Source organism: Pseudorca crassidens, chromosome 3 (assembly GCF_039906515.1).
Source record: "Pseudorca crassidens isolate mPseCra1 chromosome 3, mPseCra1.hap1, whole genome shotgun sequence".
Taxonomy (NCBI): domain Eukaryota; kingdom Metazoa; phylum Chordata; class Mammalia; order Artiodactyla; family Delphinidae; genus Pseudorca; species Pseudorca crassidens.
In genome coordinates this window covers 153,589,855-153,611,638 of record NC_090298.1, presented here as the reverse complement: position 1 = coordinate 153,611,638, position 21,784 = coordinate 153,589,855, and the positions used below count along the sequence as shown (strand labels likewise).

The following is a 21,784-nucleotide window of genomic DNA, read 5'->3' as shown; positions in this document are numbered from 1 at the left end:
CATTTGTAAGGGGGGAGAACGATGGGGGGAGGGGGGAGAGGGAGCTGTATCTTTATCTTTCATAGCACAAAAGTTGCCATAAAAGTGCCTAAAACTGGAAAGTCAAGATAGAAAACAAACGTGTTATTTACAATTGTGAAGAAGTAACTGGAAGAGTTTGAAGTATTTGTCTCTGGAGGATTGGGGCGAAGGTGAATCAGGAAATAGAGTTAAAATATATAATCGCTGTCTTTAAAATAATTCTAATTTTTTATTCTTAAAACCAGGTGTATGTATAACTTTAATTTTTAAATGACAGTATTTTTAAAAAGTAGTAAATGTGCTAATGGGAAACTAAAATATGCAAGATACAATGAAGACTGGAGTGAAGCTAATGCATGCTGTAAAAACTTGTGCATCTCCTGGAAATGGGCCAACAATTTGATTTTCTCTAATAATGTATTAAAAGAACTTTTAGCCAAAAGTCATGTTCTCAGAAAAGTATGTCTCTATGATTGCAGTTAGCACCTTGTGTCTAAAAAAAAAGTCCTCCTTTAAAATTACTCATTGGTGTGTTTTGTGTTTGGTAATTGCAATCGTTGTTTTTGTTGTGGTCATCCATTTACAGTGCTTGGTGTCAGTTGATTTATCTGTTGTAAAAATAAAATACAGTGTGTGTGTGTGTGGAAAAAAAAATTACTCATTGGTAAGCTTTTAGAAGTGGTAGGTCTCTGGGAAAGGTTTATCTAGAATTCTCTAAAATGCATCATGACCACAAGAGACATTTTCTTCAAGATAAAAAATAATGGTTGATGGTCCATGTATGTTGTAAGGCAATTATTTCTGATATGAATAATAATAAGAAGGTCATGTTTTGTACCAGAGAATGCATAAGCTTGAGAATTAAGGAACTAGCTTTGGATGTCCTGTCCAATATAGTGGTCATCAGCCACACGGGGTACTGAATACCTGCAATGTTGCTAGTGTGAATTGAGACGTTCTGTATATGTGAATATACAAGTGGCTACTAGGACTTAACATCATGTCTGTGGTTTGCACTGTATTTCTTTTGGACAATGCTGCTCCAGGCTTAGTGCTTTCATTTCATAGTGCTAGTGGTGTTACTGCAAGTCACTTAAATTCATTGGGCTTCAGTTTTCTTACGTATAACATGGGGGGTTAGACAGAAGTCCTGTAAAGTCCCTTCTCAGAAATTTTATAAAGCTAGCATCCTAAAATATGATGGAGACTAATGGATTCTGGACTTGAAAAGTCAGCAGGTGGTTCCTTCCGATGGTCCATCCCCACCATGCTGTACTGTCCTCCCTGCCCCCATCAACCTAATCCAGACATCTTTACCAAATGCTGCTTTCACCAGTCACCAATGCATGTCCTATGCAGAATGCTTTACAATTACTTCATCACATCTTAATTCCTACATGATGAAATCAGCGGTATTACCCTGTTTCACATATGAAGAAAAAAATCTTGCAAAGGTTAGGTGACTTTGACAGGCGTCAGAGCCAGAATCTGGAGGAGTCACAATACACATCCCTCTGAACCCAACACCTGATCTCTTCGTCAGTGTGCTCCACTCCCCATTACAGAAACCAAACGGGGGTTTTTTTGGAACCTAAATGATAAACCCAACTTTTTGAGTCAGTACGCCTCTCCTGCATTATTTTCCATCCCTGGATCCTCAGCCCTTGAAAAAGATAGTTAATGAACAACATGTGACATAATATTCTGAACTTCCATGTCACTTGGTTTAAAATGAAGATCACACTTTAAGGTATGCCTGTAAAACGATGTGAAGTGGTTGGGTTTTTAAGAATAAATATCACCAAAAAAATTCATATGACTATTGTCCCCTTCAGATGAATTACTTTGAATACTTATTCCAACATCACTGTCAACTCAAAAACAATTAACCTCCTTTATGATCCTCAGAACTAATATATTCCTTTAAATGTCTGTGGCACAAATTTTGTCTCTTTCTTTAGGTATTGTTTACGTTGTGCCAGAGAACAAGATATCAAAAGGCCAACCTGACTCAAGAGCCAATCTTGAAGAGACTCCTAGTAGCCTAAGATGGGACAATTTGAGTATCAAAAAGGAATAATAATAGTAATAATAATATAATAATAGTAATATAATAATATTAATAATAATAATAATAATAGTATCTGATTAAAATAGAGCAAATATTTGAAAAAACATACTGGAAAATAAACCTCATTTTCATAACAGGAATTGGCTATATCACCAACCCATTACTTTAAAAACTGACAAATAAAGGGAATAAATTGAGTACTTAGGCCAGCTTTCCTGTATGAGCTATATTTCAGCAAAGCCAATAGTTGCTGAGGAAAGTCTTTTACAGAACATTTCTAGCCAATAAGTGCAGCAAGTATACTAAAATTAGAAAGTCAACATTCTGCAACCTCTAATAAAATAATGGATCAGGGCAATAATCATCATAGGTGCTAAGACCACTAGGTGAAATTTGATAAGGAACTTTATAAGGAAGAAATCAGGCTGACACCATCTGAAAATGGAACATCCAAAGTTATGCCTCCTCATGTGATGCAAAAAAAAGTACAAAGCACTTGCTTCAAAAAAAAAAAAGAGGGCTTCCCTGGTGGCGCAGTGGTTGGGGGTATGCCTGCCGATGCGGGAAGCGCGGGTTCGTTCCCCAGTCCGGGAGGATCCCGCGTGCCGCAGAGCGGCTGGGCCCGTGAGCCATGGCCGCTGAGCCTGCGCATCCGGAGCCTGTGCTCCGCAACGGGAGAGGCTACAACAGTGAGAGGCCCGCCTACCGCAAAAAAAAAAAAAATAAAATAAGGAGGCTAGCAAAAAAGTTAAACACCAGAAGAAACCAATCAGCCACATTCAGAATCCAGCACATTCTTCAGGATAATTAACTTGGTTTACTCAATAAACAGTAGCATTTTTTAACAAGAAAAGGAGAGACCATTATAAATTAAAAGAGTTAAAAATATAAAAACCAAATGTGATGTGCACACTTTGTTTGGACCCTGATTCAAATAAACTAACTCTAAAAACCACTTTTGAAATAATCAAGGAAACTTGGACTGGGTATTAGATAATGTTAAGAAATTGTTAATTTTGTTAGGTATGGCATTGATTTGTGTTTTAAAAAAAAATGTCCTTATATGTCAGACATATGTGTATAATGTGCATAATAAACTAGTAACTCTAGTTAGATGACAGGATAGTTGGGATTTTCTTTAAAGGCTGAAATATACCAGCAAAAACACTATCACCATCACCAGTAGTAGTAGTAGTAGCAATAGTAGTAGTAGTAGTAGGGATGGGAAATAATATAAGACTGGGCTTCCCTGGTGGTGCAGTGGTCAAGAATCCACCTGCCAGTGCAGGGGACACAGGTTTGAGCCCTGGTCCAGGAAGATCCCACATGCTGTAGAGCAACTAAGCCCATGCACCACAACTACTGAGCCTGCGCTCTAGAGCCCACGAGCCACAACCACTGAGCCCACGTGCCACAACTACTGGAGCCCGTGTGCCCAGAGCCCGTGCTCCACAACAAGAGTAGCCACCGCAATGAGAAGCCTGTGCACTGCAACGAAGAGCAGCCCCCACTTGCAGCAACTAGAGAAAGCCCACACGCAGCAACGAAGACCCAACGCAGGCAAAAATAAAAAATAAACAAAATAAATTTAAAAAAATAATAATATAAGACTAACAAAATGTTTTATAATATGGAAACTGAATAATAGGTACACTAGGGTTCATTATATTTTTCTCTGTACTTCTGTATATGTTTGAAATTTTCCATAATAAAAATAATTTAAGCCTCAAATAATTTGGAAGCAAGTCTCATGAGTGAGGTGTTGATTCAAATGTATTATTCCATTTTGGTTGAAAACTATGTTTGTCTCTACCACAATGAGTGGTTTTCTTGTGTGTTTCTGAAGGCAATTTCATAAGAGGATAACTGGGTTTTAATTATCATTATGGGTGAACTTGAGCAACTTAGCCTCCACATAGCTTGCTTTCCTTATCAGTCAACTAAGAATGACTTGATCACCAAGGTCTTTTCCAGCACTATTCTAGAGCTGTTTCACTCTCTAATAGGATAATTGGATAAGGGAACGGACTTTAATGTAATAATAATCATTTGATTGTATAAGTATTCAGTTTTTAAAGTAATTTTTAAAACAGCTTCATTACCTGTAATGACTGTATTTAATATTCGACCACAGTGATTATACAAGGTCAGAAATGTCCAAAGGCAACCAATTCTATGAACAATATCTTATGAGGAAACTGCTTTAATTTGTACTTTTCCAGTAAGAGTGAACCCATAACCCCTAGAAATTCTTACCTGCTAATAGTAATCCAATCATGATTGTCTACATGGCTCAAATCATTAGACAAGAGCTTAATTTACTACAATGAATGGACTGGTTGCCCCATCACATAGCAAAGATTCTTCAAAATAGTAATCTGATTCTGCATAGAATAAAAGAAACATTTGGAGGTCTCATACTCTTCAAACGGTTTATACTGATGACTCGTAGATGACCTTGTGGATCAAATATTACCAATTGAACCAGCCATTACACCCACACCTTCCAGAGACACAGAAGTGAAATGAGGCCAGCAGGATCATCCAGTGTGGGGTTTATTTTTTTGTTTTTGATTCTTTTTTTTTTTTTTCATTCTCAGTCCATTACTTTCTACAAAACTCCATTCTATACTCTTACTTCCTAGGAACATTTCCAGTTCAGGATCAAACAGATCACTCATTAAGAGTAATGTTTCCATACCTTTCTTTTGATAATTTTAACTTAATTCAATTGCTAAGTTGCCACTGCATAATTTGATTCTTAAACTATTTTTATAAGGCAGAGAAGAGAGATTTTTCATATCCAATATTGTCCCTCTTAAGTTGACTTTAAAACTCCAAGTTACAGCTTTTCAACAAGAGAGAAAACATAACTTACAATCAGTAAAATAATTCAATATTTATATCGGAACATGGTAGGTATAATTAACTAATTAGGTTTAAACCTGAAATATTTGAGTGATGGCTACTTAACTTAAAAAATAAAATTGTTTATTACTCAATATGAGTACTTGTTTTCTTAATTGCAAATAAAGAACCAACCTGTCAATAATTTTACTGTTAAAAGATGTCAGACTTGGAAGAAATCAGAATTTAATGCTTCAGTTTTGAAGATTTTAGAAATACCTTTGACTTCTTGCCCTGCCTTAGGAAGAAAGTAATCACACTCTTAGTTAGATTTAGAATTTTGAGAGAGTTTATACAATCACCTTAGCCTGTTTCATTCTTCTAAGCCCTTTCAGGGTAAATTTCTCTATTGCTTCAGGAAAGGAGAGGTCTGATGAATTTGAAACGAAGTATTGCCTTTGAATTCTTTCATGAATTCATAGTAGGCTACCAGATAATTCTGGGTTGAAATGTTTGAATTTCCCTTGAAATAAACTTCCAAGTACAAATTATCACTATTTGCAAAAGCCCTGTGGGGCATCATTTGAAATTATTTTGTACTTTCATTGCTAATCCAGAAAATATATATTTCAGCCTCCGCACTGCATACCTTTGAGCAGTACCATGGCATCCCAATCCATATGAATGATGCCCCTTGGCTGTACTGCATGGTTGTGTACAGTTGCCTCTGGCAACTGCATGCTCAATTTCACAAAAATCCTCTACCAAGAGTAAAGTCTCAATAAATATTTGCTAATTAATTGGCAGTTTCTGTAGCAGCAGATTCAGGTGAATATTGGTGGGATATTAGAAGACTCCGATTCCAAAATTTCTTAATGATCAAGTAGTGCCTGTGAAAGTTTTTTTTATATTAAACTCTCTTACTTGGGCTATATCTGTTGCAGGAAAGGAGCACCCCCTTCCAGGGCCCGAGAGTGGGCTCCTAACACTTGGAAACGAATTGTCCGAAGAGACATACGTGCTGACAAAGCAAGAGACTTTACTGGGAGGGGACACCTGGGAGGAGAGCAGCAGGGCCCAGGAGAACTGCTCTAGCAAGTGGCTTGCAGTCTCAGGTTTTATGGTGATGGGGTTAGTTTCCAGCTTGTCTCTGGCCAATCACTCTGACTCAGGGTCCTTCCTGGTGGCGCACACATCGCTCAGCCAAGATGGATTCCAGCAAGAAGGATTCTGGGAGGTTGGCAGGACATATGGACTGGCATCTCCTCCATCCTTTTGACCTTTCCTAAATTATTGCAGTTTGTGGTAGCTTGTTAGTTCTGCATTCCTTACCAGGACCTCCTGTTGTAAGATAACTATGCAAGTGGTTACTATCGGGCCTGGCTAGGGTGGGTGGTTTCCGTCAGTGGTTCCCCTAATATATCCACACAGTGCAAAGTGAGTAAATATTTGGCAATCTTTGCATTCATTTGTTAGGGAGAAATAGAAAACTAGATTTGTAATTCAAACCAGCAGTGTGATAGTAGGCATTAACCAAGCAAATATAATGAATACCAAAATTCTCTTTTGCTCTTGGAGAAAGACCTAATCGTTACATCAATGTCCAACACAATATAATGTTTTCTATCCATAAGTGCCTTGTGCTTAACAAAATGCTGTCACAGACATCTTATCTTTTCCTTCCCTTTTCAACAACTGTATGAAGTGGTATTATTATCCATATTATTATTATACATTGGATGAAACTGAGACTTGGAGAATTTAAATAGCTTAACCATGGCCACCGCAAGTGGTAGCACCAAAACTGAAATCCATGCCTTCTAACTCCAAAGTTTGAGCACCTTCCACCACCAAGGTCAAGGTCAAGTTCTATTTCAGTCATTCTTTAATTCTTCCAATTAGCTCTCTTATCGCTTGAATGTAAAACCATGATGAAAAGAGAATCAGGTTATTTGAAATAATTATGATGAAGAAAACTGCCAAAAACAAAGATAGGTAAGTCATTTGATTTGCAGACTTTTGATTGTAGAGTTTATAAAATAAGTGGCATGGAACATGGAGCCCACAAGTTGCCCTTTCTCATTAAGAATCTTTTCCCTTTCAGAAACTGGCAACAGTGGGGGGCAGGGAGAGGTGGAATAGAACAGTAGAGCTGGAAGCATCCCTTGAAGCCCAGACTTACTCCAAAAATCTGGCTTCCAATCCAGTTACGTGTCCTTGAATGTCTCTGAGCCTCAGTTTCTTCATCTATAAAATATATAGACTAATATACCCGTCCTCACAGTAGGTATCGTAAGATTAAACGAGGTAGCATAGGTAGGACATTAGTACAAGACAATTGTTCAATATAATCGCATCAACCTGGATATTTCCCAAATGGTTAGGGATGTTATTTTAGGTATGTTTTTACTACCTCTACACATACCACACCATGCAACATACTGAGGTAGATGCAATTGTATGCAACAATTATTATTTCAGGTAGCTTACACATAACTCACCAGATACTATGCAGCACAGTATCTCAAGACACAACCTGCTCAGTCTGATATGGCTGTTATTCATCCCCTCCTGTTTCCCTATTCTAAAACCTCCAGCTTCTCTGGCCCCTCCTAACCTCATCCATCCTTCTGCCCCCATCTCTGAATCCCCCTCCAACCTTCCCTCCAGGGTCCCAACTCCCACGCTTCACTTTCCCTCGGCTCTGCCTTCCCTAAGGCGGGGCCGTAGGGGACAGGTTAGACACCAGTGAGCCTGAAGGAAGCATAGGGTGGTGGCCTGAGGTTCCAGCAGGGTGGGGTTGGGGAAAGAGGCTGAGGGAGGAAGCCCAGTGTGCTTCAACGTGGAGCAGACAGCTCTGCGGCCCCAAGAGTCCGCTTTCCTAAGCCCCTACTGGCAACCTTTTCATTTAGAACCCTCTTTAGTCTTAGATCTTCCTACTCTCTCCATCACTGGGCCCAAACTTCTTTTCCTAAAAACTTCCAGGAAGCCCAGCTCTGTCTGCCCTCACCTGTTCTGGCAAAATCTTTCCAGCCTCCAACCCACTTCCCTCTGCCCTGGCCTTTCTAGGCTGTAGCTTATTCTCTCCTGGCCATTGTCTCTATCTTTCACACCTGCCTTTCATTCCTCATCTACAATATTTACCTCAGTTAAAAGGGAAAAAAAAAGAGCCTTATTTTAATGTTAGCTCAATAAGAGTATAGATGTGAGGAGGCATCAACAACAATTAAAAAAAAGAAACCATGAAGAAGGATATACAGATAACGAAGCTTGAGGAACACTGAACATTACCTTTGGAAATGAGAAAACTGAAATGCAGTGATGTTACGCGAATTGCTCAAAATCACACAGCTGACCAGTGCCAGAGCCTGAGCTATCCTTAGCCTTTTTTGCGGTACGTCTCCCAAGGCAGAGTTGTATTCAGATTAGCTGTGGTTATTCAACACAAAGACATAGTATGCCTATTATGAAGAGGCCCAATTTTCCCATGTAGTTTAATGGGAAATTAAACTAGTTGGGATGTAGTTTAATGTCCCTTTGTTTAAAGATTCCCTGGCCTCTTCTATTCCCCTGTTTTCAATTACAATCTCAAATTGCAGAATAAATGTCTGTTAAGATTTGGGGAAAGAGATGTGACTAGCAAAATATTATCACACAGGCCTATTAGTGTCTTTTGAGGGAAGAAACACAGAAACACACACACATACACACACACACACACGCACACACACAACTCAAGAGAAGGATCTTGGTGACCGAGTCAAGAAAAATAAAAACTGCACCTTTTTCTTTTAATAAGGAAGAACTGAAATGAGAAGGATGTCATACTGAGGATCCTGAAAAATATTTAGTGACAACATCTGAAGTTTTTATAAGGACCTCCAAATGTTACAATCACTCCACTATTAGAACTTAGTCAACTCTTTTTCTAGGAAAGAAAGTAAAGGTAATAAAGACCTATTACCTAATTCTGGACTACGGCTGAGTCGCTGTTTAAACAAACTTCAGTTACTGGCCTGCTTTCTCAAGGGTTAATCAATTGCCTTGAACAATGAACGTGATGAGTCTCCCAGGCTTAGTCCAGCAGAATAGAACCACCCAGCATCGTTTTGTGGAAGAATGAAGTATAAGTCAATGTCTTCGGGGTTTGCAGGCTCTCTTCTATTTTGGAATTCGAATTTGCCCAACAGCCTGCAAAGATGAGCAACTAGGAGGGAAGGAGAATTGCTACAGTGCCATGAAGACAAGAGATAAGGAACTCAGAGACCTGGATTCTTTTCACGGCCAAAACAAAACTCCAAAGTCCCTCGGAAAAGAACACTTCCCAGCACATTCACAGTAAGATGCAAAGGACTAATTTCACAGACTTTCCTTCCTTCTTTTTCAACAAAACTGCTCTTGGGAAAAAGCTGGGCCACTGCCTCCTCTCTCACTTATGAACTAATCTTAGACAAGTCAGGTAAGCTTTATGAGCCTCAGCCCTCTCCTCACCTGTAAAAGCAGATATCATATCACCTACTATTAGTGTGAGAATTAAATAACACACCTAAAGTATTCAGCAATATGCCTGGCATACAGCCCAATCAATGACAGTTATTGTTTTTATTATGATGTATGGCAAGGACAATGTTGCTGCAAAATAGCTTAAAGATTACTCAAGCCACCTGACATGTGATGAGGGAGAAAGATAAGGTAAAAATTTTAAAAAAAAAAGACACTTCCCTTTCTTTAAGATTTTGCTAAAGAATGATTCCAGGTTTACAAACAGTTGGCAGCCAAGCACCAAGGATGTTTTCTTAATTTTTCTTTCAAAATCCAACCAGTCCTCATAAGAATAGACCCTATGTTGGCCTAAGTAAACTAGGGTTGTCAGATTTAGCAAATTAAAATGCTGGATCCCTATTTAAATTGGAATATCAGATAAATAATGAAATTTTTTAGTATGAGTATTCCATGAGATATTTGAAATAACTTTACTCAAAAAGTATTTGTTGTATAGCTGAAATTCAAATTTAACCGGGCATCTTGTATTTTATCTGGGAACTCTAATAAACACCTGGGTTCCAGAAATCAGGAGAATCCAAATGGTGTACCTAGAGCAACCTTCTAACACAAGTGTAAGCCTGGGGGCTGATAGGATATTTAAAGGAAATGGAAAAGTGATATTTACCTTCACTGGCTTCAATGCATTTCTATTCCTGAATACCAAAACACTCAACCTTGTCCATTTTAGTTTTCCTATCTTGAAAGATAGAGGAATAAGAACCATAAGGCCCTTGTAAAGACAAAATAGAAACTGAATGTGAAAGTACTTTGTAAACTAGGTTTTGGGGACTTCCAGGTAAAAATGCTAGACTGAACACATCCTCCCTCCAGCAACCCTTCTCAAATAAGAGGCAAGGGATTTTTTTCAAGCATGAACCCAAAAGAAAAAGGAAAACAGGACCTGAAAGGACATAGAGGAGACAACAGCAGTGGCAACCCCTCCAAGGTGCCAAACTGGTGAGTGAAGCTGTCTTGGATCTTCTAGACCAGACCAGCTAAATACTATCAAGTTGACCTTAGTCAACAACAGATGGAGAACAATCCCCCAGCTAAGTCCTATTCAAATCCTTGACCAAGAAAATGATGAGTTATGATAAAAGAGCCATTAATTTGGGATGATTCATTACACAGCACTGGAATCCATAAGAGAAGGCAGGATGGGATTGGTGTCGTTAAGACATAGGGTGATATGGGACACAGGTAAGATCCACTTCTAAGCAAGCAAACTGGAGAAGAGTTCACCAGGAAGGTAGCATTTCAGCGGGTCTTAAAGGATAAGTGGAAAACAAGAAGCATTTCATATAGTGTATAGCATAAGCTTAAAGACCTTCCTCTCTTTCAGAGGGCCTTGAGGGCCCTAGATACTAGTTTTAAGGTCCCCTCAAATTATGGGAAATGCAAACATGAAGTGAGAAGTAAAATCCCCAGTGATAATGGAAGAGTAACTCCATTAAAAATATTAGCTTCAATTCTAAAAAGTAAGATTATGAAAAACATATTATTCCTAAAACCTTTCAAATACTGCTACCTGCAGAAAGTTTTCTTTAGCACTGAAAAGAGAGACCTGAATTGCGTTACGTGGGCCTCTCACTGTTGTGGCCTCTCCCATTGCAGAGCACAGGCTCCGGACGCGCAGGCTCAGCGGCCATGGCTCATGGGCCCAGCCGCTCCGCAGCACGTGGGATCTTCCCGGACCGGGGCACGAACCCACGTCCCCTGCATCGGCAGGCGGACTCTCAACCACTGCACCACCAGGGAAGCCCAAGACCTGAATTTTTTTGTAATTTGTTTATTTTGTTTATTTTTGGCTGTGTTGGGTCTTCATTGCTGCACAGGCTTTCTCTAGCTGCGGCGAGTGCGGGCTACTCTTCGTTGTGGTACGCGGGCTTCTCATTACGGTGGCTTCTCTTGTTGCAGAGCACAGGCTCTAGGTGTGCAGGCTTCAGTAGTTGTGGTGTGTGGGCTTCAGTAGTTGTGGCATGCAAGCTCAGTAGTTGTGGCTCGTGGGCTCTAGAGCGCAGGCTCAGTAGTTGTGGTGCACAGGCTTAGTTGCTCCGTGGTATGTGGGATCTTCCCAGAGCAGGGTTCGAACCCATGTCCCCTGCATTGGCAGGCGGATTCTTAACCACTGCGCCACCAGGGAAGCCCCGAGACCTGAACTTTTAACACAAGTTTTATTGCTTTTTCTTTTTATGGACTGTCTTAGAAAAAGACTATTTCTGTTGCAACTGACAGAATGCCAATTGAAACCAACTTAAGCAATGGGACAACTTTATCGACTCAAGAACCTTAAAAGTTCACACATGAAACTGACCTTCTCTAAGAATTCAAATGATAATGTTCATTCTCTCTTTCTCTCTGTGTGTCTATGTGTTGTCTAATTCTTTTCTATCATATGGAGGCTTTGGTCATAAGATGTTGAGCAGGCTATGACTTCAGATAAGACTAAGTCATCCCAGCTTGGTAAGCTCACAAAAAATGAAAACTTTTTTTCCCAACCTTGCCTTAGTATTTAAAATCACAGGGAAGGTCTCTGATTGGCTGACTTGTTCACATGTCTTTGTCCAATCATTGTCCAATCATTGTCACCAGTTGATAGGGTAATATGACTGGCCAGTGACAAAAGTTCCTACAGAAGAAGGGGTAATAGTGCCATAAATCAGAAGAAGCAGGGTAGAAGTGTTGCTGGGCTGATCAAAAAAAAAAAAAAAAAATATATATATATATATATATATATATATATATGGCTAGTACATGGATGTAAGGACCGACTTTGTTTGCAGAATTACAATTTAAACAACGAACCCTCATACTTTTAAGGGCAGCATAACTCTTCATTCCTAATTCACTCTTTCCTCAACCCACCTCAGTCTAATCTGATTGACTCTAGACTTAAGAAATTATAATTAATTCCTTGAGGAATTAAACAACTTGCACATCACAAAGAAGTCAATGAATAGACCTAGAAACATAATTCACCTTTTCTGAATTCCTAAGATGTGCAGGAAAGAAACACACAAGCAGGGATACATACCTCTTGAGAATGCAAAATAAGAATATAGACAATAAAAATAATGTGAGGAGTGGATAAATTTTACACTCCTGCACAGCAGATTTTATTTCCAAACATCTCATTCCCTCTCAAAAACTGCAGTGCAGATTTTGCAAACATAATGGGTTACATAAGTAGGATTATGTACTCTTCATGCAAACTCTGAAGCCAGCTGTCCATCCAGTTCTATTTCCCAAATAGCAAAAAGGATTACTACACAGCTCCAACACAATGCTGAGCAGATATTGATAAATTCTGACTCTCTCATTTCAAGTTAGGAAGAGGAAATATATATATTTGAAAAGCTTATCCAACCAGACTCGCTTAATGAAGGCAATGGCATGTTGATTATATAATTATGGTTTTATAATTATATATTCAGTGTGTATATAAGGGATCCACACAATATATTAGAGTATTTTGGGTTTAATTGTGTCCTCCAAAAATTCATATGTTGAAGTCATAACCCACCCCATACTTCAGAATGTGACCGTATTCAGAGACAGGGTCTTTACAGAGATGATCAATTTAAAATGAGGTAATTAGCATATGACTGGTATTTTTATAAAAACGGGAAATTTGAAGACAAACACTCACAGGGAAAATGCTATGTGAGGATAAAGGCAGCAAGCATGGTGATGCTTCTACAAGCCAAGGAACATCAAAGATTGCCAGAAAACTACCAGACACGGGAAGACGCATGGAACAGATTCTCCTTCACAGCTGCAGAAGCAAACAACCTTGCTGTGAGATCTGTGAGACAATACATTTCTATTGCTGAAGCCACAGTTTGGGGTACTTTGTTACAGCAGCTGTAGGAAACTAATATTGGGTTGGCCAAAAAGTTCCTCCGGTTTTTAAGTAAAAATAAAAGACACATTTTTCATTTTGACCAAGAACTTTATTGAACAACGTATTCACCGTTTTGTTCCACTACCTTCTGCCATTTCTCAGGCAACTTCATAATTCCATCTTGCCAAAACTTTTTATCTTTCTGAGCAAAGAACTGTTCCAGGTGCCTTTTACAGTCTTCCAGATAACTGAATTTTTTTTTCCATTAAGAGAATTTTGTAAGGACCTAAATAAATGGAAATCTGAAGGTGCAATGTCTGGTGAATACAGCAGATGAATCAGAACTCCCCAGTCAAGCTGTAACAGTTTTTGCCTGGTCATCAAAGAAACATGCGGTCTTGAGTTATCCTGATGGAAGATTATGCATTATCTGTTGACTAATTCCAGATGCTTTTCATCGAGTGCTGCTTTCCGTTGGTCTAACTGGGAGCAGTACTTGTTGGAATTAATCGTTTGTTTTTCCAGAAGGACCTCATAATAGTACTCCCTTCCAATCCCACCATATACACACCATCACCTTCTTTGGATGAAGACAGGCCTTTGACGTGGTTGGTGGTGGTTCATTTTGCTTGCCCCATGATCTCTTCCATTCCGCATTATTGTACAGTATCCATTTTTCATCACCCCTCACAATTTGTTTTAAAAACGGAACGTTTTGGGGACTTCCCTCATGGTGCAGTGGATAAGACTCCACGCTCCCAATGCAGGGGGCCCAGGTTCAATCCCTGGTCGGGGAACTAGATCCCACATGCATGCCACAACTAAGAGTTCGAATGCCACAACCAAGGAACCAATGTGCTGCAATACAGAGCCTGAGAGCCGAAACTAAGGAGCCAGCGAGCTGCAACTAAGGAGACATGGAGCTGCAACTAAGGAGCCCACCTGCCACAACTAAGACCAGGTGCAACCAAATAAATAAACATTTTTTAAAAAAGAAATAAATAAAAACGGAATGTTTTCATTATGGTTAAGTAGAGAATTGCATGTGGAAATACAGTCAAAAAGGTTTTTTCACTTATGTGGAACCCAAACATCAAAGCAATTAACATAACCAAACTGGTGCAAATGATTTTCAACTCTTGATTTGGATATTTTGAGTTTGTCGGCTACCTCCCACATGGTATAACATTGACTGTTCTCAACGAATGTCTCAATTTGATCGCTATCGACTTCAACTAGTCTACCCGACCACTGAGCAGTCTCCAGCATGAAATTTCACAAATGACTTTTGACACATTCGATTAGTCACAGTACCTTCTTCATACACTGCACAAATCTTTTTTTGTGTTTCAGTTGCGTTTCTTACTTTCTTGAAATAATAAAGCACAATATGCAGAAAATGTTGCTTTTTTTCTTCCATCTTCAATATTAAAATGGCTACACAAAAATTCACCAATTTTGATGTTTTTTTTTTAATGCATGCTGATATGACAGCTCTCACAATACAATCTAACAAAATTGTTTCGAATGAAGTTAAAGGCAACTGAGTGCTCACTACTGGAGCCACCTTATGGAAAAAACCAAACCAACATTTTGGGCAACCGATCCATAAAGCAAGAAACATCATCACAAGAGTGGAAATGAAAGAAGGAATACATTACCTCTGAGAACTTTAAACTTTCATTTTTGCATTCACTCTAATGAAGAAAGGGTTTAGTCTATTCTCCTCAGACCAAACTACCTTCATAACCCAGGCCAAATTTCTACTGTTTTATTCAGTAAAATCAGATTAATTGAAGCAAAATTAGGTTTCTTCCTACGGACTAAATAATCCAGATAACGGTCTCAGCCCTCAACTTTGGTTGGTCATTATGTAGTAAACCTGATTTCAGGTAAAGGAGTTTAGATTAACCTTGACCAAAAAGACTTAACACCTTAATCAGTCTCTATTCATTGGCCCACAGAGAAGAGACCATTAAAAGGCAGAGCTTTCCCTTTCTAACCTGCTAAGCAATTCAGTCCTAGTTTCAGTGTCTAATCTAGCTCTCCCTTTCAGTTCCATGTGGGTTTATGTTCCTTCCTGTGCAAGTGGTGGGAGAGGGGCTGGAGGGAGGGATGAAGATAATATTGAAAATGCAAAACTAGCAATCCCAACCATCTGTGTCTATGTGTCAGGTGAAGGTCAAGACCCAGAACTGCCTGGGAAGATATCTAGGCTTCTCAACTTTTCCATTTCAGAAGCATTAGCCTCACACCCAGCCAAGAAAATGAATCAGAACTTTACTGAAGAGACTATAAATTTGATACCCCTGATCCCATGACTCCAACAAGTTTCTTTTATAGGCCTGTGTACAGTTTTGGCAGAACTATATGGCCCTTAGCATCCTATTCATTGGTCAATCTGAGCATGAAATTCAATTGTTTCTCCAATAGGTAGCGAGAAAGCAGGATGCAGTGAAGGTAGTTATTAACTGGTCCTAAAGTAGCCTGGAAAGTCTGGGACTTGTCATTTTAACCTCAGCTGAAAAGCACAGAAAGTAAAATGGGGTTAGGGTTAACTGCACTGTTCAAGAAACAAGGATTCTAGGAGAAGCATGTTGTCCTGTTCTTGCCTCCGTTGTCTTTTAGTTAGAAAACGTGGCTATTTACTCAATATCAGAAGCCCACTTAGGAATGCAAAGAGCATGGTAGGTGTGCCAACCTATACATTCAAAATGGCAAATGCCAAGTTGTTTTATGTAGGCAGATGGTGTGCATTTGGAAAAGGCTTTGAGGTTCAGATGCTTTGAGCAGAAGTAAAACTGCAAAGCCTCAAGAAATCTCTACCATTTCTGCCCCTTTTACCCTCCCAAACCTGCCCAATCCCCCAAGATGACACTCCTTTCACTTTATTCTTGGTTGTTGCCTCTCTGCATGCCCCACCCCCTTATAACTTGACCTTTCACACTGCCTTTTGGTTTTGAAACTTGCTTCACTTAAATTGCCCTATTAATACCACACTCCAACCTCTACCTGGACTTCACCCCTATAACCAAAAATCATCTCTGCCTCATTCCTACATCCCAGCACCAGCTCACCAGCCTGATGATTCAAAGCCTTGGTTTGCTGTTGTTATTTTTAACTTCCTCTGTATCAAGAAAGATATGTGATTTTATCCCAAATGCCACTTCCTATTAATAGATAGAGCCCATTTCAGGTACTGTGTTAAGAAGGATTCTGAAGTCTTATCCTAATTTAGTTGAAAGGATGACTCAGCAATTAGCAATATCTGCCATAGTCACTAAGAGAGAAATGGAAAAATGCCTGCTATATGTTTGCCAACTGTCCTGTGTATCACTAAATCCTGTGCTTTGGTTTACTTATTTCTTCAAATACACACACACACACACACACACACACACACACACACACAGAGTCATTTTAAAAGAACTATTTTAGTTACATATTCTTGCATCTAGTAGTACAAGCCATGTGATCAAGGCAATTTTAACCACATGGTAGCAACCTGGTGTTGCAAGCCCATTTAAAAATTGGATTGCAAATTTAACTCATAAAAAGATAATAGTGGAATTTCCCAGCAGCCCGTTGGTTAAGACCCCCACGCTTTCATTGCCATGGGCATGGGTTCGATCCCTGGTCAGGGAACTAAGATCCCACAAGCCACGCAGTGCAGACAAAAAAATAAATTAATTAAAAGAAAATCATTCTTAATTAAAAAAATAAATAGTAAGAAAATTTTTAAATGATGATAGTAACATTACAAATTATAAAACATTAGCACATTCACTTACATTTGTTAACCATATTGCCTCAAAAAATCCTGAATAAAGAGAGCACAGAATGAGTCATTTTGATGAACTAGCAGGAAATAGAAGAAGGGTCTAAAGCATGGGGTAGGGTCTAAAATGTCAAGCCTAGAGGAATGCTGAAAAAAAGGAAGGGACTTCTGAAAGAAAAAGGCACCAGAACCAAGTTGCCTTATTTCAGGGCTTTTGAGGGTAGATACTAACTATAGAGAACATCTCATGAATGAGATGGTATTAGACTCTGTTCCAAAATGAATAACCTTGAAACTGAAATCCACAGAAAGAAAAATCACATGAGTTAAAGCTTCCATAGTCTATCTTTAAACACAGTTTTTTTGTGGGGGGGAGAAATCTATTTTAAACAAGCATTTAGAAAAGCATTATTTCCCTGGCATGATTATTATGTGCTTCATGTTGGCAGGAAGACTTCATTTCCAGTGATATTTTCCAATTGTTAAAATTAAAAAAAAAAAAAAACCCGCTGCTTTCTTTGCAATCCATAATTTTGTATTTTTAATTTCGATAACTCAAGTGTCTCTAAGCAGAAATAAGCTGCATATTCATGAGTCCTGATTTGCTGTAATCATTATTTCTGTCGCTCTCTATCTATGAAGACTCCAAGTACTTGAGTCCTTGTTCTCAGGCAATTATATCAGATTGGCTTGGAGCTGAGGGAGCTTGGAGACCCCACTTTTTCCTTTTTCTCTTTGAAAGGCTCTGTTGTTCCATCTGAGGTCAACTTTCCTTGCTCCTAAACGGGACTGTTAATTAGTTGCCTCAACATCAGCAGGAGGGATAAAAGTCTATTTAATATGCTAACTAGAGAACTGTTAACTTTTCATCAATCAGCCTTTGGTCATAGACAGCAAAGGGGAAAAAAAGATATATTAAAATGAGCTGAGCTGAAAGTAAAGGAAGGCAAATAGACATCAACGATGTTTTGTGTACACGAAAGATATAGATGCAGAAGTAAAAAAATGAAATAAGATGAGGATGGCCAAAGGGTAAAAAAAAAAACAATACTAGGAACTAGAAAAACGTCTAGAAATCATCTATATTCCTGTCTAAAACTTGGCTTCTCTTAGTGGAAATAGCCCAGGTTTGATGTTCAAAGAAATAGGAGTTTGAACGTCATAGCTGCTGCTCACCAGCTATCTGTCCAAGGGAAAGTTCCCTAATCTCTTGGCCTTACTTTCTTGGTCAGGACTGATACCCTCATCTACAGTGGGGTGATCACATTTCCTGCTAAAGGTTTCTTGGAAGACTTAAATGAGATGTATTGAAAGCATATAGTATCGAGTCTAGTACAAAGTATACACTCACAATAAATGTTACTGTCTTGCTTTGCCTGATTTCTCTTCTAGCTAAATAGCTATTCTGTTTTTAAAAGCCTAACAGCTCCCTTTAGCAACCATTCCAGGCTACAGCAAGCATCTCATTTAGGAAGTTCTTCCTAAAAGATGATACCAGAAAAGCTGTCCCTCGTCATCTACCCATTTGCCTACAATTGGGCTTTCTTTAGATACAGTGGAAAGAGCACAAATAAGAATTCCAAATCTGGCTCCACCATTTTCTAGATAATATGACCTTGGGTTCTCTAAACTTGTTTCCTCATCTGTACTTTTTTTTTTTTTTTTTTTTTTTTTTTTTTTGCGGTACGCGGGCCTCTCACCGCTGCGGCCTCTCCCGTCGCGGAGCACAGGCTCCGGATGCGCAGGCTCAGCGGCCATGGCCCATGGGCCCAGCCGCCCCGCAGCATGTGGGATCCTCCCGGACTGGGGCACGAACCCGTGCCCCCCGCATCGGCAGATAGACTCCCAACCACTGCGCCACCAGGGAAGCCCTCATCTGTACTTTTTAGATTTAAAAGAGATACACTGAATAAAGGGGCTTACCATGGTAGGTGGATAAAGTAGTAGATTACCAAATAGTATTTGTTGTTATGTCTCTTCTAGTCCTCCTACTTCCTCCAAGAAAATGCCAGCAGGAAGAAAGAGCACACTTGGGATACGTGTACTTCCTTTCTGCAATTATTTGGCAACAGTTACATGGTCACATCATTCAGTTCCAGAATCAGCTTGAACCAACAGCTAGATTCCACCCAAAACCTCCATTTTTCAGATGTTGTGTGTGAAGCCCAGAAAGTTAGAGTCCCCATTGGAGGTCACGCAGCAGAGGAAGTCTGAGATTTTAAAGCCATGAGATCAAAATAATAGTATGTCTTAACTGCTCAGCTTCTTGGAGCGGCTCAAGTCTACATCTTTAAAAATCTGACCCTACAGACCATTTTTTCTGCCTGTCAGCTGGCTTGTTTGTTTAGCATAAGCTAAATTTGAGATATATATTACCAGCATACACAAAGCTATAGTATATTTATTTATTCATTGACTTAGAGAATGAATCTCTACCAGGGAAATAATAACATTTTCTATATAAATTCCTTGAGGGCAAGGACCATGTCCCTAAAAGTACTTAGTAAAATGCCTCCTAATCAGTATTTGTTAAATAAATCATAAAGAATTATCTAATTGGGAGGGGGGCTCCCCTACTTTTCGCTGGCTCCTTCCTTACCACGCCATTCGTGAAGGACAGAGGTGCACTTTCCACCACTAAACCTTTGCACCTGCTGTTCCTCTCCCTGTGATGCGCTTCCCCATCTCTTCAATTAGCTGGCTCATTCTCATCCTTCAGTTCTTGGCTTACATGCCACTTCTTCCCAGAAGACACCCCAGACCATCCTTTGTAAATTCCAGTGACTTACTATCTTACACTCCTGGTAGCTTCTTAATTGTGTCCACCATTAACAGAATGACCTGATGCTGTGTTTCACATAAGCCAAATGGGAACACATTGCTTATCTGACTTGTTCTTTGATATATGCCTAGGGCCTAGCATTGTGCCTGGCCAATAGAAAAGGCTCAGCAAATAATCACTGGAAAAGTGAGCATAAGAATGCAAAGCAGGAACCCAGAGTGAATTTCTGATCCAGTGTTAGGAATACATGAACCTGTTCCTACTTGTCTTTTGTTAGAGATAGAAAATATGGACTTGGTGCTCTTGGTTTTCTTTCTTCATTATTTAAAACATTAATCAATTAATTAAATTCATTCCAGAGTGCAAGAGCATGTGTGGTGAGTTCTAAAGGCTTCACTTCCCAACCCAAGACTTCATCTTGATCCCAGGCGAGGCCCCTAAAATCAAGATTAGCAATTGCATTGGGGAGTTTCATGTTTCTTTTGAAAATTAAGTCCTGCCTGCTGTTCAAGAGATCAGCACTCACACCTCAGTTTTTTCTTGTTTGGTTACAAAGAAAGAGCAGGTCGATTCCCAGCAGGATGATTAAAAGGGCATTTTCCCCCTCTTAATCTTTCTATGTAAGTGAATCAGAGCTGACAGGCCATTACAGCAGTACAGTACCCAGCTGACAATATTGACTGAAAAGCAATTACCTTGCTTATTTTCTGTTGACTTAATGATGGGACAGGAACAAATGGAGCTTGCTGTCTTAGCTTTTAGTCCTCAATCCTGTAAGAGTGCTTAACCACGACCATATTGGTCATGTAGAAAGAGACAGCGAACTAAAACTAAAAGCCTGCCCAGAATATTTTGAGACAATCACAAGGCCGTTTCACTCTCACACTTCCAGACTTCCCCTCACATCATGTTAATGAATTCTATGAGAATATAACTACAAATGCCTCATTAAAGTAATTTTTGCTATATAAACATTCTTAGACATTTTACAAATTTTGCTTGTTAAATCATTTGGCTCTGGATAACACATTTAATTTTTATCAGCAATCATCACACATACTTAGGAATTCCTACCAGGTGAGCAAATTAATTTTTTAAAAGTTTTCAAATTGAATGAATTTTTATGACATTTATTTAAGATTATTAAAATTGACAATATATTATATTTTGTGAACATCTGATTTAACATTTATTACATTATGACTTTTTAACCTTTTATGGCATTTCTGAGCCAATTCAAAGAATTTTTTTTTTTCAGGTCTCAAACACAGCCCTTTAGAAGCCCACAGGCCCTAATATCTTAGGGGATAAATTAGCCCTACCTATGCCTCATCCATGCAAAATTCAGATTTAGAACTGATCAACTTTCAATAGATAATCATACCTCTAGAGTAAAATCACTGGTGGATTAACCTGAAATTCTGCACAAAAATAAAATAAATAAATAACATTTGATCTACGGGGCGGAAAAATGAATAAGTTCTTGACCCCCTTCAGAGAAAGACAATGCAAATGAGATGTTTTGGACAAACCTAAACACAGAACCTACCAAATAATAGTTGCTAATAATATTTTTACTCGTGTGAGTTTATATTATATAGAGTAGCCAGAAATACCTCTAGTTATTTTTCATTTGGTGGTGGAAGAGACTACATTAAAATATTTTACCCTAAATTTATGTTTCTTTTATGTCCAACTATTTGGAAATTTCTGGTACCCTAGGAATTTTTGCAAGTATTATAACCAGTTTCAAAGAGAATTCCCTGGTGGTCCAGTGGTTAGGATTCCACGCTTCTATTGCAGGGGGCACAGGTTCAATCCCTGGTTGGGGAACTAAGATCCCTCAAGCCATGGGGCATGGCCAAAAAATTAAAAAAAAACAAAAAAACAAAGAAA

The 21,784-nt window shown here is 39.0% G+C and overlaps 1 long non-coding RNA gene across 3 annotated transcripts in view; it reads right to left on the bottom strand.

Annotated features, from left to right (window-relative positions):
- LOC137220895 (uncharacterized) overlaps positions 1 to 21,784 on the bottom strand; it is a 309,684-nt gene that overhangs the window by 261,573 nt on the left and 26,327 nt on the right. The gene's annotated exons all lie outside the window — the stretch shown is intronic.